The sequence below is a fragment of the Phodopus roborovskii genome, unplaced genomic scaffold, assembly GCF_943737965.1.
Source record: "Phodopus roborovskii unplaced genomic scaffold, PHOROB, whole genome shotgun sequence".
NCBI lineage: Eukaryota > Metazoa > Chordata > Mammalia > Rodentia > Cricetidae > Phodopus > Phodopus roborovskii.
Genome location: NW_026126447.1, coordinates 22,081,516 through 22,096,144, shown reverse-complemented (window position 1 = coordinate 22,096,144; position 14,629 = coordinate 22,081,516).

Here is a 14,629-nt window from a genome sequence, read left to right as displayed (position 1 = left end):
CCAAAGGAGGCATATTTCTTTGGTGGTTTTGCCATTGTTCCAAGAATCACAGGGTATGCTTACACAAACCTAGATATTATAACTCACTACACTGAGGATACATGAAGTGGCCCCTCACTCCTGGCTACAAACCAGGACATAATAGGACACTGAAAACTGTAGTAAATAGTAATATAATGGTGGATACTTAGGAAAATGCACTTAAACATACTTCAAATATAAAATTACAGTGTATAGAAGTATAAAATGCCAACTAATCCAATGTGTAAGGTGTTTCCCATGAACATGACATGTGGTAACACAAGGTGCTCTGAGACAGTGAAGCTGGGTGGATACTGAGGTCTAGGGTGCCACTGTGTGCTCCTCAAAACTTTATAACACTGGAGATGTAAGCTACACTAAATCTCTGTTTAAATATTTTATTGCTTTAAAAATAAAGCAGCTTCCTTGGGTTGGAGTTTTCCTTCCAGTACATCCAGGGATCCACAAGGATGACCCCAACTAAGAATCTAAGCAATAGTGGAGATGCTACCTTCACTGCCCTTCCCCTATAATGAGATTGATGACTACCTTATATGCCATCCTAGAGCCTTCATCCAGTAGCTGATTGAAGCAGAAGCAGAGATTCACAGACAAGCACTGAACAGAATTTCTGGAATCCAGTTGTAGAGAGGGTAGAGTGATGAGTAAAGGGGTTAAGACCTTGCTGGAAAAATCCATAGAAACAGCTGACCTGAAGCAAGTGGAAGTTTACGGACCCCAGTCTGACTGCTGGGGAACCAGCATGGGACTTAACCAGGCCCACTGAATGTGGGTGTCAACTGGGAGACCAGGGCAGTCTATTGGGCCTCTGGAAGTGAAACCAGTATTTATCCCTATTGCACAAATGGGCTTTGTGAGCCCATTCCATATGGAGGGACACCCTCTCAGACTAGACACATGGAAAAGGGTCTAGGTCCTGCCCCAAATAATGTGTCAGAGGTAGACCAATATGGTCATGGACATGATGTTGAATATGACTACTACTGGAACCCAAAGCTGCTTGGCCTCCCCTTCTACCCATCTTTCTTCCATAAGAAATGAGAATAATCCCATAAGAAGTCAGAATATGTTAGGAACTAATACTTTAAAAAGGAGAAGGGAATCTTGTATTTACTTATTAACATACAAATCAAGAATGGGACAGGAGAGATGCCTCAGTAAGTAAACTGCCTGACACAATCGCAAGGACCTGAGTTCAGATCACATATATAGAAAGTTTGTGTCAATAAAAAAAAAAAAGGAGTCAAGGGGCTAGCAAGATGAATCAGTGGGTTAAAACACTTGCTGTCAAAACTGACCACATGAGTTTGATCCTTGGGACCAACAAAGTAGAAGGAAAGAACTATCTTCCACAAGTTGTTTTCTAGTCACACACACCATGCCCCCCACACACACACGTTATGACTAAGTAAATACCCCTAAGGTATCTTAGAAAGGAAATCTAGTTCTACTTTTTAACTGACCGTGTTCATAAAGCACCTGCTGTGAGAACATCATTTTCCTCTCTTTCCCTTTATGTCATAGTTGAACAAAGGGAAGTGTTGATGCTATTGTTTGGTCTCCAACACTACATCAAGACTTCAGAAACTCTTAGCTTATCTCTCCACTTTGAATTCTTGAAGAATATTATGTAAGTACCCCACTAATTCAGTTTATACATATGCTATCAATGGATGTTGCTGTTTACTAAAAGTATGGCTAATGATTTATTATAGGTGAATATTAGTTTTTTGGGGGGTTGTTGTTGTTAGATGTAGTAGCTAGTTAAGGCAAGCACTAGTGAGTAGAGTCCTGAATGTACAAGTGTAAAGACCTGAGTTTAGTTTCTTGGTGCCCATATGAAAGCCAGACACCACAGAGGATGCCTGCATTCACAGCCCTGTGGCAGAGATGGACAGATCCCTAGGGCTCACTGGCCAGTCAGTTGGCCATATTAGTGATTTGCAGATTCAGAGAAAAAATGTATCAAAAAACAAAATAATACAAAACCCCAAAACAGATAATGAGCAAGTGAAGATAGTCACAGCCACATAATGTGCTCAAATGGGAATGACCTTTGGCAATGAGACTTGAAAACAAAGTACTGTAACTTCACTCACTTCCCATTGGTATTAGAAATGAGGGATGTCACCTTTCAAAGATATTGATGAGTTGAAAAAATGTGTTAGTTAAAACACTGACAGCTGGGTATTGTTCTCAAATAAAGACTTTCTAAAGCAAATTTTGATTAATTTGCAATATTCTAGAATTTTTTGTTCTCCTCCACTCTTGTGTAGAACACACTGTTCAAATTCTCTTCCACATTTTCTGTTATCACATCCTTGTACATATTCTAATGACAAGTGTGTCAAGAAACTGACTGCCAGCTGCAAGTTTGGGCCTTCCAGCACCATCTACTGGGGCATGGCATCAAGGTTTAACAACATCATAAAAAGTCCTCAAATACATCCATGTTGTTATTCTTATCGGTTTTCTATGTGATTATTGTGAATGGGGGCATTTAACAAAAACTAAAAGTAACAATTGCCCCCTAGAGTAAAAAGATGAATACTGAAAACATAAATTTCAGATTTATGTTTATATTGTGCATGTGTACATTTGTAACTATCCAAGTTGTCTACCATTTATTCATTTTGTTCTTTGTTCTTAGATGGCCAGGACACCCAAAACACCCTTTCATTTATTGTTAATTGCCCACAGTCTGTCTATGCTGCTGGAAGTCATAGGAGACTAACATTCTTTTCAAAGCCAGAACTTCCCTCTCTGTCCAGTAGATGGTAGTGTGACATCAGGCTAACATATCTGATTAACAGTCAAAGGAAGACTATAAAAGCAACGATCTGGAGGACAGAGAAGAATGTCACCTGAAATCATTATTGTCCCACTGTCCTGTGGATCCAGTTTGACACTGGATTTCTATCACCAAAGACAGCTCAACAGATGCCTGCACAGTTGGAAAGTGTTGTGTTGTAAAATGATGTAATCCCTGGTGCTTAACCTCTGCACTCACACCCAATAGGCCTCATGGCCCTCTTGGGTAAACTTGAAGCAGCTTAAAAGAATAGCAAATGTGATGCTCAAATACAGATTCTAGTAATTATTCTCATTGTAAATGCATTTTTGTACATTTTAAGTCGGCCTTGAAGATGCCAGAGTTAGCATGACTTACCACAGAAGCAGGGTTACTACTTTTCAGTGCTTTGAGTGCATGGGGAGACTATCTTCAGAGGGAGTTTACAAGTAGCGCATGCATGTCAAGCTCACAGACCTTTAGTTGTATGTTGGATCTTAAAATGAAAATGGCGTAAACTTGAATGGCATCCCATTGACTGCTAGCTTGCATTTGGAACAGGGGCATTGATCCACAAGAGTGCATCTAAATTGTTCTCAAGAACAGCTAAGTCGGTATCTTTGTGTCTACTGAAACTGACATCAATCTGTAGTCACTCATTTCTCAGACCTTCTCACTCTGGTTATGTGAACATGAACTTACATGCATGGCCACCCCTTCTTGTCACACACTGGACTATAGAGCAAACTGTCCTGGTGAGAACTGGTGGTGAAGAGTGGAAGCAGTCAAAGCTCTTTAAAGGCATTGAGATATTAAAGGTGTTTATCACTTAAAAGTCTGAAAGCTAAGAACAATCAGAGAGTAAGGCAGTATTCAGACTGAAAGCTATGAAGGTAAAGCACAGATCTGCATCACACCAAATACAAATGGTAAAAATAACTCAGACAAATATTTACCCCTCACCAACACACACACACACACACACACACACACACACACACACACACACACACTAACGAACAATTCTTGCCTGGCATAAAGCACATATCTCATAATTATTCTGCATAAAGAGAAGCCTAAATTTAAGGAAGGATAAAACAAACAGGCAAAGACAGAGGAAGAAGGTACAAAAAGGAAAGCAAGTTGGAGATACCAATATCAATGAGATACCAATAATAATAACAGTACTAATATTGATGACAATCCATTGAAATGCCTTTCTAAGAGAAAGTGAACCAGATAAACAAACAAATAGACTCCATAACTAAATTATAAAGTGCATAGTATGATAATTTAGATCATATAAAACAGTAGGGGGTGAGGAGATGGCTTAGTCAGTAAAGGGCTTGCCACAAAGCATGAAAGCATGTGTTTGTACCCCAGCACACACATGAAAAGTTGGGTACTCTGGTGCATGACTACAGTCCTAGCACCAGGATTGCAAAGCAGGAAATCCCCTAACTCCCCAGGCTGGGTGCTCATCTGGCAGTGCAAGGTTCGGGGAGAGACTATCAAAAAGTGAAAGGATCCCAGCACCCACATGGCTGCTCACAACTATCTGGAACTCCATTTCCAGGGGTTGTGCTCTGTTCTCTGTGAGCAACAGACACACACATGTCACACATACATACATAAATAGAGGCCTCATACACATAAAACAAATACAGAAAAAAAAAAAACCCTTTAATTGGATGATTCTGCCTGAGTCTGAGTGGTGTATTTCTGGTTGGATGATTCTGCCTGAGTGGTGTATTTCTGGGATGCCTATGCTGGTCCAGTTGTCTGCATGTCTGCTTTTGTGCTGTTGCCACACTGTGTGTTAGCGTCCATGGCATAACCTGAAATCAGGTATCGTGGTGTCTGCAGCGTTGCTTTTATCCCACTTGCAATTGCTTCAGTTATTTGATCTTTTGTGCTCACATGGGACTTTACTTGTTGCTTTCAAGTTCTCTGAAGAAAGCTGGGGTGTTATATGTTGGTCGTCAGGATGCAGAATCAGTTAAAAGCCAAACCACTGTGAGGGATTGTCTTAGATTCTGTTGACAGCCCTGATAAAAGACAGAAGAAGGACACTTTGATTTAGCCTGCTTGCCCTTCACTTGTTGGCAAGTTCATCTACATCACTGTGGCCACTGTTATATCTTGTCACTGGTATTAAAAGCCAGCTTCCAATTTGACCCAAAGACAGAAGCCATTACATCAGATTGGGACTTCTGGGACATCCAGCACCATAAACTGGGAACCTATCAAACAAAACCAGTTATGTGCTAACAACTTATCTTTTGCCAAAAGAGATATTAAGGAAAGTTCCATATGCTGTAACACAGAAAGGGATACGTTACTTGATAATATGTTTAGCCCAAGAAAGAGGTATGAAATTTGTGCTAAAATTGTAAAGTATTGCTAGAGAATATTAAAGAAGGTTCAAATAAAAATAAAAGGATCCCATTTTCACTGGAAAACAAAATATTGCTTAGATATGCATTGGCATCTCTCTAAAATGATCTTAAGAGTCCTTATAATCTCAATTCAAATGACAGTTTCTAGTCACTAAAAGTTCATGTGACACATAAGGTCTCTATAGAGGCAAATTAGAAAAAATGAGAGCCAAGTTGGTGTGCATGTAAACCCATGAAGTAGAATTCAAACTCCAGAAATAAATCCATACACTCTAAGTCACTGAAGCTTTTTACTGGCCTTTATCTGTTTGTTCTGAGGCAGGGTCATGCTGTGAAGCCCAGGTTAACCTGGAGCTTGCTAGGCAGCCCTGCCTGCCTTACACACACACAACCCTGACTCAGCCTACCAGTGCTGGTATAACAAGCCTACTTGTGTCTCTGTATTGCCAGCCATCTGAAGTTAAGCATAGACTGCTTGACTGGAAAAGAACAATCTTTCAACAAATTATACAGGATGACCAGGCTAGCTATTCGTATGAAAAATAACAAAGGTGGACTCCCACCCTCAGAGCTTTGAAAAATAACCAAAATGGGTCAAAGACCTAAAGGTAAGAGCTAAATTTATAAAAAGAAGTCTTACATGAAAACTTCTTGATCTATGACATCACAAGTCTAAATAATAACACACACACACACAAAAAAGCAAGAGATAAATGGGACTGCAACATAATTAAACACGTCTTGTGCTCAAAGGTCATAATCAAGAAAATAAAAGGTCAAGTTGGAGAACAGAATTTTGTGTAAATCATAAATCTCACAAGGGAATCTAGAACTTGACAGAAGACACTGCTAGAACCGAGTAATAAGGGGAAGCCCAAGTTTAAAAGCAGACCAATGGCGGACTGGGGGCACAGCTCAGTCTATACTGTAGATTTGTCACAAGCATGAGGACCTGAGTTGTTTCATTCCCCAGAACCCACATTTTACAAAGCTGGTGTGGTCATCTTCACTTCTAATCCCAGCACTAGGAAGACAGAGGCAGGCAGAACCCTGGGCCGGGGAACCAGACAGCCTAGCTTACTTGAGAAGTTCCAGGTCAGTGACAGGCTTTATCTAAAGAGAGAAGAGGGGAGGAAGGAGAGGAAGGAAAGGAGGGAATGGCACCTGGCAAATGACAACCATAAAAGATAGAGGTAGGAGGGTTTAAAGAGCATGCTATTGGGTGTGCTGACATCACTAGGGAGATTCTCATCAAAATTAGAGTGAGATACCACTTTAGAGACACACACACACACACACACAAAAAAAAAAAACTAGAACCAAATAGGGAGGTAACACCTGTCAATAAGAATGTGGAGAAACAGGAACCCTCATACATTTCTGGTGGACAGGGAGTCCAGACTCAAATAGCCTGGCCTCCTGGGAGAGAAAGACAATGAAACCTACAGATCAGTACAGGGTTTTTCTAACAGAATTGTTACATTTGCAAAGACCCATGGGCTTGGAAAAGGGAGTAAAATGAAGAGATGTCCATAAGAAACTATCACGTTATAACTGCTGGAAGTTTACATGAGACAGTGGAAAGATTAACCTCTGAAAGAGAGGTTGAGGGTATGCAAGCAAGAGGTAAGTCAGAGAGCTGGCAAGTGGGTGTTATACAAATGAGAGATGAGTACAACATAAAGGTTGGAATGATATCAAAATTTTCTTTCTTTGATTATGAGAAGAAGTTGGGATGCCAACTAGGTATTGAACGTTTCTGTTAGAAACCAAAACCGGCAGTCTACATTGAATGCCTTAAGACGGGAGAAAGAGGTAGAGTTACATGTGACCAGTCTCATTAGCTGTAAATTTGAAATGACTACATAGTGCTATGTCACAAACTGTGGTGAGAATGAATTGTTTTATTTAGATGATTTGCTCAGAATGGTATCTGGCTGCTAGTAAGTGTTCCTTGTACCTCAGTTCTTCTGTTGGAACTAATAATAATTAGGAAATCCTAGTTTTATGAGCAGAAGCAAAGCCATTCCAAAAGAACTGGTCAGGAATTTTGTAAGGCTAACTTCATTGCTCAGAAGAAATAGGAAGAGAAAGGCATTTGCCAGATGCCTACACCAAGATTTTTGCCAAAATTTCTGAGTCCAGATAGTGCTGTTGATCTCTGCATGGTTAAGGGCCACACCTTATTCAGTATTTTCCTGTGTTCAGGCAGTTAAAAGTTTCCACCAGAGTAGCAAACAGCAGCAAGAAAAAAAAAATCCCCAGCTCTGAGGAGATTACCAGACACATTTCAATCAGGCTGGAGGGGAATCCTTGCCCCATTCTTCAAGTCCCATTTGACAAGTTGCTTATTTGGTTTCCTTTTCACCTATTGCATCATCCTCTTATTTTTGAGCTACTCGGTCACTATGCAACCCTTGGTGATGAAATCCCTAAGTTGAGTTCTGAGTCCTAAGTTTAGCGATGCAGAGAGTGTTGCTTTGGCTGTTTCTTTGTATAAGGCCAGAAACTGAGACAGGAAGCTCACAGAGAAAATGGACAATGGAGAGTGTGCATGCTAGCAGAGGGAAAGGGACTTCTTGTTTGGCTATTGTTCAGCTGCACCTTGTTCACTCAGGGAGGGAAGGAGGGAAAGAGAAAGGGGGAAGGGGACAATAGCTTTATTATGGGAATCATCATATGTGACTGTGGTAGCTGAGAGATCACACAAGTTATCTGCCAGCTAAAGACCCTAGATGCCAGGAGCATAGCTCAGTCTAAGTTTGGAAGCCTCAGAACTAGACAAAGTGGAATGTAATCCTACCAGATGACTAAGGCTAAGAACTCCAGAGGCCTTTGGAATCACATCCTGCAGTTGTGCTCATAGGCAGAAAAAGACAAGTGTCCAAATGCAGGGGTAAAGAGAGGAAGGCACCAGCTCATTGTCCTTTTTGTTCTACCTGAACCAAACTGATTGGTGCCTCCTCCAATCCTTCCCACTCAGTTCACTAACTCATCCTCTGAAAAGGTATCACAAGATACCCAGAATTAACATCTTGCCATTTAGTCATCCTGTCAGGTTGACATTTGCAAGTACCTATACCCATCACTAACTAGCAAATGTGAAAAGCAAGTGGTATACAAACAGCTATCTCCTTTGCCAGAGGAAAAGCAAACCAAGGTTCAGGGCAAACTGGTACCTGAAAGGACCAGGCTGGAGGGCCCAGCAGCCAGCAAGTGTCCCGAAAGTACGTGAGGAAGACACTGGCTGAGCAGCCCTACGTGTCTCGGAGTCCTTAACTCACTGATTGGAATATTCCAATTTTGGGAAAGAGTGCAGGCTTGGGGGACTACCTGGTTATTTTTTTTTTTTTTAGGAGAGAAGACAGTTTGTTTGTTTGTTTGTTTACCTTGCAAGGTTTGTAACCAACACCCTAACAAGGACTAACAATGGAAGATCAAGCGCCCCCCCCCCCCGCCCCCCCCCCCCCCCGCGGGGGGCCCCCGCCGGGGCCGCCCCCCCCCCCCCCGGGCGCGCCCCCCCCTCGCCGCCCGCCGCCCCCCCCCCCCCCCCCGGCGCCCCCCCCCGCCGCGCCCCCGCCCCCCCCGGGCCCCCGCGGGCCCCCCCCCCCCCCCCCGGGGGCCCCGCCCCCCTACTATAGGCTGTCAGACCCAAGGGCTTCCTCTATTGGTACTGTGGTGGGGGGGGGGGCGGGGAGGGTGTGTAGAGTGCGTGGGAGACGGCAGAGAGGCGGGGGGGGGGGGGGAGGGCTGAGAAAATAAAAATTAAAAAAAAAAAAAAAAACGCTTGACCCAAAATTTAGAGTTGAAGAACAAGTTACTGGGGAAAAGTATTTCTATTTTTGTTTCCACAGAAAATGAAAAGATGTGCACTCCTTCCAGACTAATGTGGTTTGATCACGCCAGCGCTGAAAGGCAGTGTTACATTCCAAACAGCTGGACAAAACAGCCCTACAGATAAGCTAGGATATCTGGATCTTCTCGAGTCCCCCAAGACAGCGCCCCTCAAGCAGGAAGTAGTTTGGAAAGAACGACGCCCAAATTCCCAAATATTGTGTATAAATGTTTGTTTTCATTTAATTGGACTTTGTTATATAAAATTAAATAAAAATAAATAAAAAAATTAAAGTTCAAGCTGGGCGTGATGGTGCACACCTTTGATGCCAACATTCTAAAGGCAGAGGCAGGCTGGTCTCTGAGTGTGAGGCTACCCTGGTCTACAGAGCTAGTCACAGGGCAGCCAGGGCTGCACAGAAACCTTGCCTTGACAAAACAAAACAGAAGGTTCAAAGACTGAAGGAAATTGTTTTGATGTTCTTGGTAGCACTATGATTGGGCAAGGCAGGCAGTGTGACCTAACTATAAACAAGCAGGAGAGGATGGTCTCATCAAAGCGCTTTGTTGAGATTCCTCTTGGGGTCTTCGTGTTTTCCTCCATGGGTTGATCAGGACACCTCTCACATGAGCATCTTCTGTCCACCTTTAAGGGAGGACAGTGAAAATTTCTTTGATGGTCATCACAGAAGAAATTGACTTTCTTCTGTGGCTTTTACAAGTCATCATGGTTTTGGGCAACACATCTTGAACCCCAGCAGAAGAGTTGGACAGAACACACAACAAAGTAGTCTATTAACAGCTGGATCCAGTGGTGACCATCAGGGAAATCAAAGAATGAGTCTGGGGATGGGCTTATGACAAGACATCCCTAATGTGGGGGAAAAAATAAAGAACAGAAAGCATCTGAAGCCATCAGCATGTGGCTCCTGGCTCCATTCCCTGCCAGGTGGGGGGGCAGATAAAGCTGCAATATCTCCCCTACCAGCTGTGACTTATGGCTATAGAAAAGCCCCAGGCAGAGCACTTTCAGGGTAGAAAGTTCTACCCCTGGGGTAGAACGTGAAGGAAGGCACCATTGTAGTCCCCAGGTTTCACAGGCTCTGGGTTGCTGAGCAAAAATTTCTAGTGTGAGCAGGATTTGGGGAAGCTATCACCTTTAGCATGGAGGACATTGAGTTTCTTATCCTTCTTGTCGCATCTCCCAACTATTTCTTTTCAAGTGAAGTCTGGAGATGCCACATGATTACTACCTTTTCTAGAAAAACATCACATTTGTTTCTCTGTGCTTCTGAAAAAGGCAGTCAAAAAAAAGATTAAAATATACATATATTAATAAAATACATTAATAAAATAAATTATTGCATTATACATTATATAATGTAAATAGATATACATGCATACATATAGACAGACAGACAGACAGATAGAGACAAAGATTCATTTTATAAGTTCTGTGACTCTAGAGAACCCCAGCTAATACAGAAGCTACAAGAACTGCTTCACCCTAGCCTATCAGATGGTATGGGATGGTCAGAGTCCACTGGGGTGGGTGATCAAGGTCCACTGGGGTGGGTGGTCAGAATCCTCCAGGCTCCTACCTTGACTTTCTTCCTTGGCTTTCCTCATTAATGGACTACAAACCATAAACCAGATAAATGCTTCCCTTCCCCACAGCCACTTTTAATTAAGGCATTTACCACACCAATGGAGAGGCAAACCAGGACATTGCTTTCAAACTCATGTAATTCACTAAAAGTGTTCTATCCTCTTCAATATTTGGAAAGGCTTGACAAGTCACTCTAACTCTCTGTGGAACCCCCACCCCACCCACATCCTGGGAGATTTTGGATTGTGGTTGTAGTCACAAAATGTATGGAAAATATAATCCACTTCATTTTTGGCTATTTGCCAGATTCCATTCTTCATGGTGGTCTGTCAAGATCTTTTGTATTTCTGTTATTAGTTGAAGGATCTCCTCTTTAATGTCTAAGTTTACTTTTTTTTTGTTTGTTTTGTTTGAGGCTCTGTTTGTCCATAGTTTTTCCATCTTGTTTATCTTTTCAATAACACCAATAGTTGGGTTGGTTTTTTTCTCTTGTTTTTGGAGTTTCTATTACATGAATTATGCTGCCGTCTTTGACATCTTTTTTTCTCCTAAACCATGGGATTAACTGGTTCTTCTTTTACTGTCTCCTTGGAATTTAAAGTTAGGTTTATCGTTTGAGATGCCATCTTTTCTTGTCACTTTTTTTTTTTTTGCCACATTTCATGAGTTTGATATGCTGTTTCCATTTGTGCCTCAAAGTAGTTTTTTACTTTCCTTTTTTATTTCTTTGTTGACTCATTGACTGTACAGGAGACTGCCCTTCAACTTCCACATATTTCCTTGAGTCCCTCCTGCTATTAACGTCTAGTTTCATACCAATTAGAAGTGATGCTTGATATTGCAATTTCAGTCTGCTTAAGACTATTAAGACTCACTTTGTGGCCTAAAATATACTCTTCCCAGAAGACATTCTATGTCCTTTGTTTATTCTTCTGTTGTGAGATGAAATGTTCTGAGAAAATGAATGTTAACTCTGGTTCATCCTGAAATGGTAGCTCATATCCAATATGTTTTATTATTTATCTGAATTACCTTTATGTAATTTTAAAATTTTAATTATTATAACCATTATAGATATATTAATTTTCTTCCTCACTATTTTTTTTCCTTAACCTAGTCTCCAAAATGCTGTAAACCTGTCTACTATTAGTATACACACCATCTTGCCTTCAGATCTACTACTATAGCCTCTACTACTCTGATGTTTGGTGCATATATATATTTACAATCATCACACACTTTTGATGAATTTGTCCCTTTAACACTGTGAAATTATCTTCCATGTCTCTCAGTAGAGGTTTGTGTTTAAAACCCAGTTGTTTTCTGATGTGATATGGCTACCTGCGTTCTCTGGTTCCCAGTGCATTTCCTTTAAAAGTGAATATTGGTAGATGAGGGCTTTTTCTTTGTTCCTTTCTTCCTCTCATCACTATTTTTCAGTGATTTACTTTAATGCTGCATTTCATTCTTTGTCCTTACTTTTTACGTAGGTAATACAGAATTTTCTCTGTAGTAATCATGGGAATTACATAAAACAATATCTTTGCTATAGTTTCTTATTTTATTTCTTTTTAAAATGCATGTATGTGTGTATGTATGATTTGGGAACATACCTACATCGCAGCCTACATGTGAAGGTCAGAGGAGAACTTGCAAGAGTCAGTTTTCTCTCCCATCACATAGGTCCTGGGTATGAAACTCAAGTCATCAGGCTTTATGGCAGGCTCCTTTACCCACTGAGTCATCTCACTGCTTTGGTTCTTTGATTTTGGTTTTGTTTAGACATTTGTACTGTCTTGCCCAGGATACCTTGAACCCTTAAGCTCAATTGATCCTCCTATATCTACTTTGCAAATGCTGTTATTGGAGGCATGTTCCACCACAGCCAGTATAAAATGCAATTACAACAATCTGCTTTAACCTTGGTATAGCTTAATTCAGTCATATGTAAAAACTTGGTACATTTAGTTCCACTGTGTTTTATTTATAGTGTTATTTATTTATTAATTTATTTATTTATTTGTTTTTTCAAGACAGAGTTTCTCTGTATTGCTTTGGAGCCTTCCCTGGAACTCACTCTGTAGACCAGGTTGACCTGGAACTCACAGAGATCTGCCTACCTCTGCCTTCCGAGTGCTGGTATTAAAGGCATGCACCACCAATGCCCCGCTCTTAATTTATTTTTAAAGAATTTTATTTTTTATTAATAAATTTTATTTAAATTAGAAACAATCTTATTTTACATATTAGTCCAAGTTTCCTCTCCTTCCCATCCTCCCATCCTCCCTACCAAAACCCCTTCCCCAGCCCATCCCCTATCTACTCCCTAGGGAGGGTGAGGCCTTCCATGAGGGATCATCAAAATCTGTCAAGTCATTTTGAGTAGGGCCTAGGCCCTCCCCCCATGTCTCTAGGCTAAGGAAGTATCCCTATGTGGAAAATGGACTTCCAAAGTCCATTGGTGCACTAGGAATACATCCTGGTTCCACTGCCAGAGGCCCCATAGATTGCCCAGGCCTTCTAGCTGACATCCACATTCAGAGGGCCTGGGTTTGGCCCTATGCTGATTTCCCTATTTTTAATTTATGTGTATAAGCATTTGCCTTTGACCTATGTGCATGAGGTACCTGTGGAGGCCAGGAGAAGGTGTTAGATGCCCTGGCACTAGAGTTGGAGACAGTTGGGAGTTGTCATTTCAGTTCTGAGAACTGAACCTGGGTCCTCTGGAAGAGCAGCCAGTGCTCTTAACTGCTGAGCCATTTCTCTACCTGCTTTTATATGTTTTCACTAACAGATTTTGTACTGGCAGTTTCATTTTAAACCCTTTCATTATACTCTTTATACAGTCACTATAAGTGATACACGTTACCCTTACAGTATCCTAAATTTGACTACATGCTGTTTTTTAGAGAGTTTTATCCTCTCTAGTCCTGCTATAGCCAAACCAATACAGCTACTCAATTTTGGACATTGAACCTCCACTGTCTAATAAATCAAGCATTTTTCTTTGTAAAAATTACATGCCTCTGATATTTTATAGTAACACAATATGGTATAGCAACACAATATGAACTATTAAATACTCTCAAATATTTACCATGAGAACTTTTCATAGATGCCACCCAAATGAAAACAAACATGCCACCTCTACCACTGCCACTCCATCTGTAGTGCCAGCTGACTGAGAGCTCCCCAAGTGCCCTTTGTAAGGAAGATCAGAGGCCATTGCATGTAGCAAGGAAGAGGCAACTCTCTAGGAGATTTCAAGTCTCTTGCTAAATGAAATAGGGAAACTACATTTAATTACTTCAGAAACTCCTTGCATTAGTCTTTATGTCATATATATTCCAGGCTAATGAAAAATGCTTGGGGGTGTGGGTGGGGTTAGGAAATAAGAGGAAAGGAGGAAGAAGTGAAGAAAAGAAGAAAGAGAAAGGGAAAAGGAAAGAGATCTAGCTTAAGGCATCACTCACTGATGTCACTAGACGTGTACAAATGCAATAATAGAGAGATGGGTGTTTTAGAAACCCATTCAGAGAGCAGTTTTTCTAATATTCTGAAGTAGCTGCAGTTCTGCTAAGAGCTAGCATGCAAAAGCCAAAAGGCTAAAAGAGACTGCAACCCATAGGAGGGGCAGAAAAAAACTCAAAAGCTAAGTCTTGTTGATTCCATTTTGCTGTTAGTCTATTTAAGAAGAATACATATTCAACAGTGAAAAGCTTGGAAATTGCACAATGCAAAAACTAGGGGAAAGCCCATCTATTTACAAACCAAACAAAAGGATTATTAAGAAGAATGTTAACGTGGCCCCTCTTATTCATTTTCCTCCCTGTATCCTTGTATGGCCGCATTGTGGGTACTTCTTATGCCCCGATTTTCAGTATAACTGGGTGTTCAGTGCTCTATTGATATATTCACAATATCTGTACATATTTATGGGGTAGACAGTGAAAA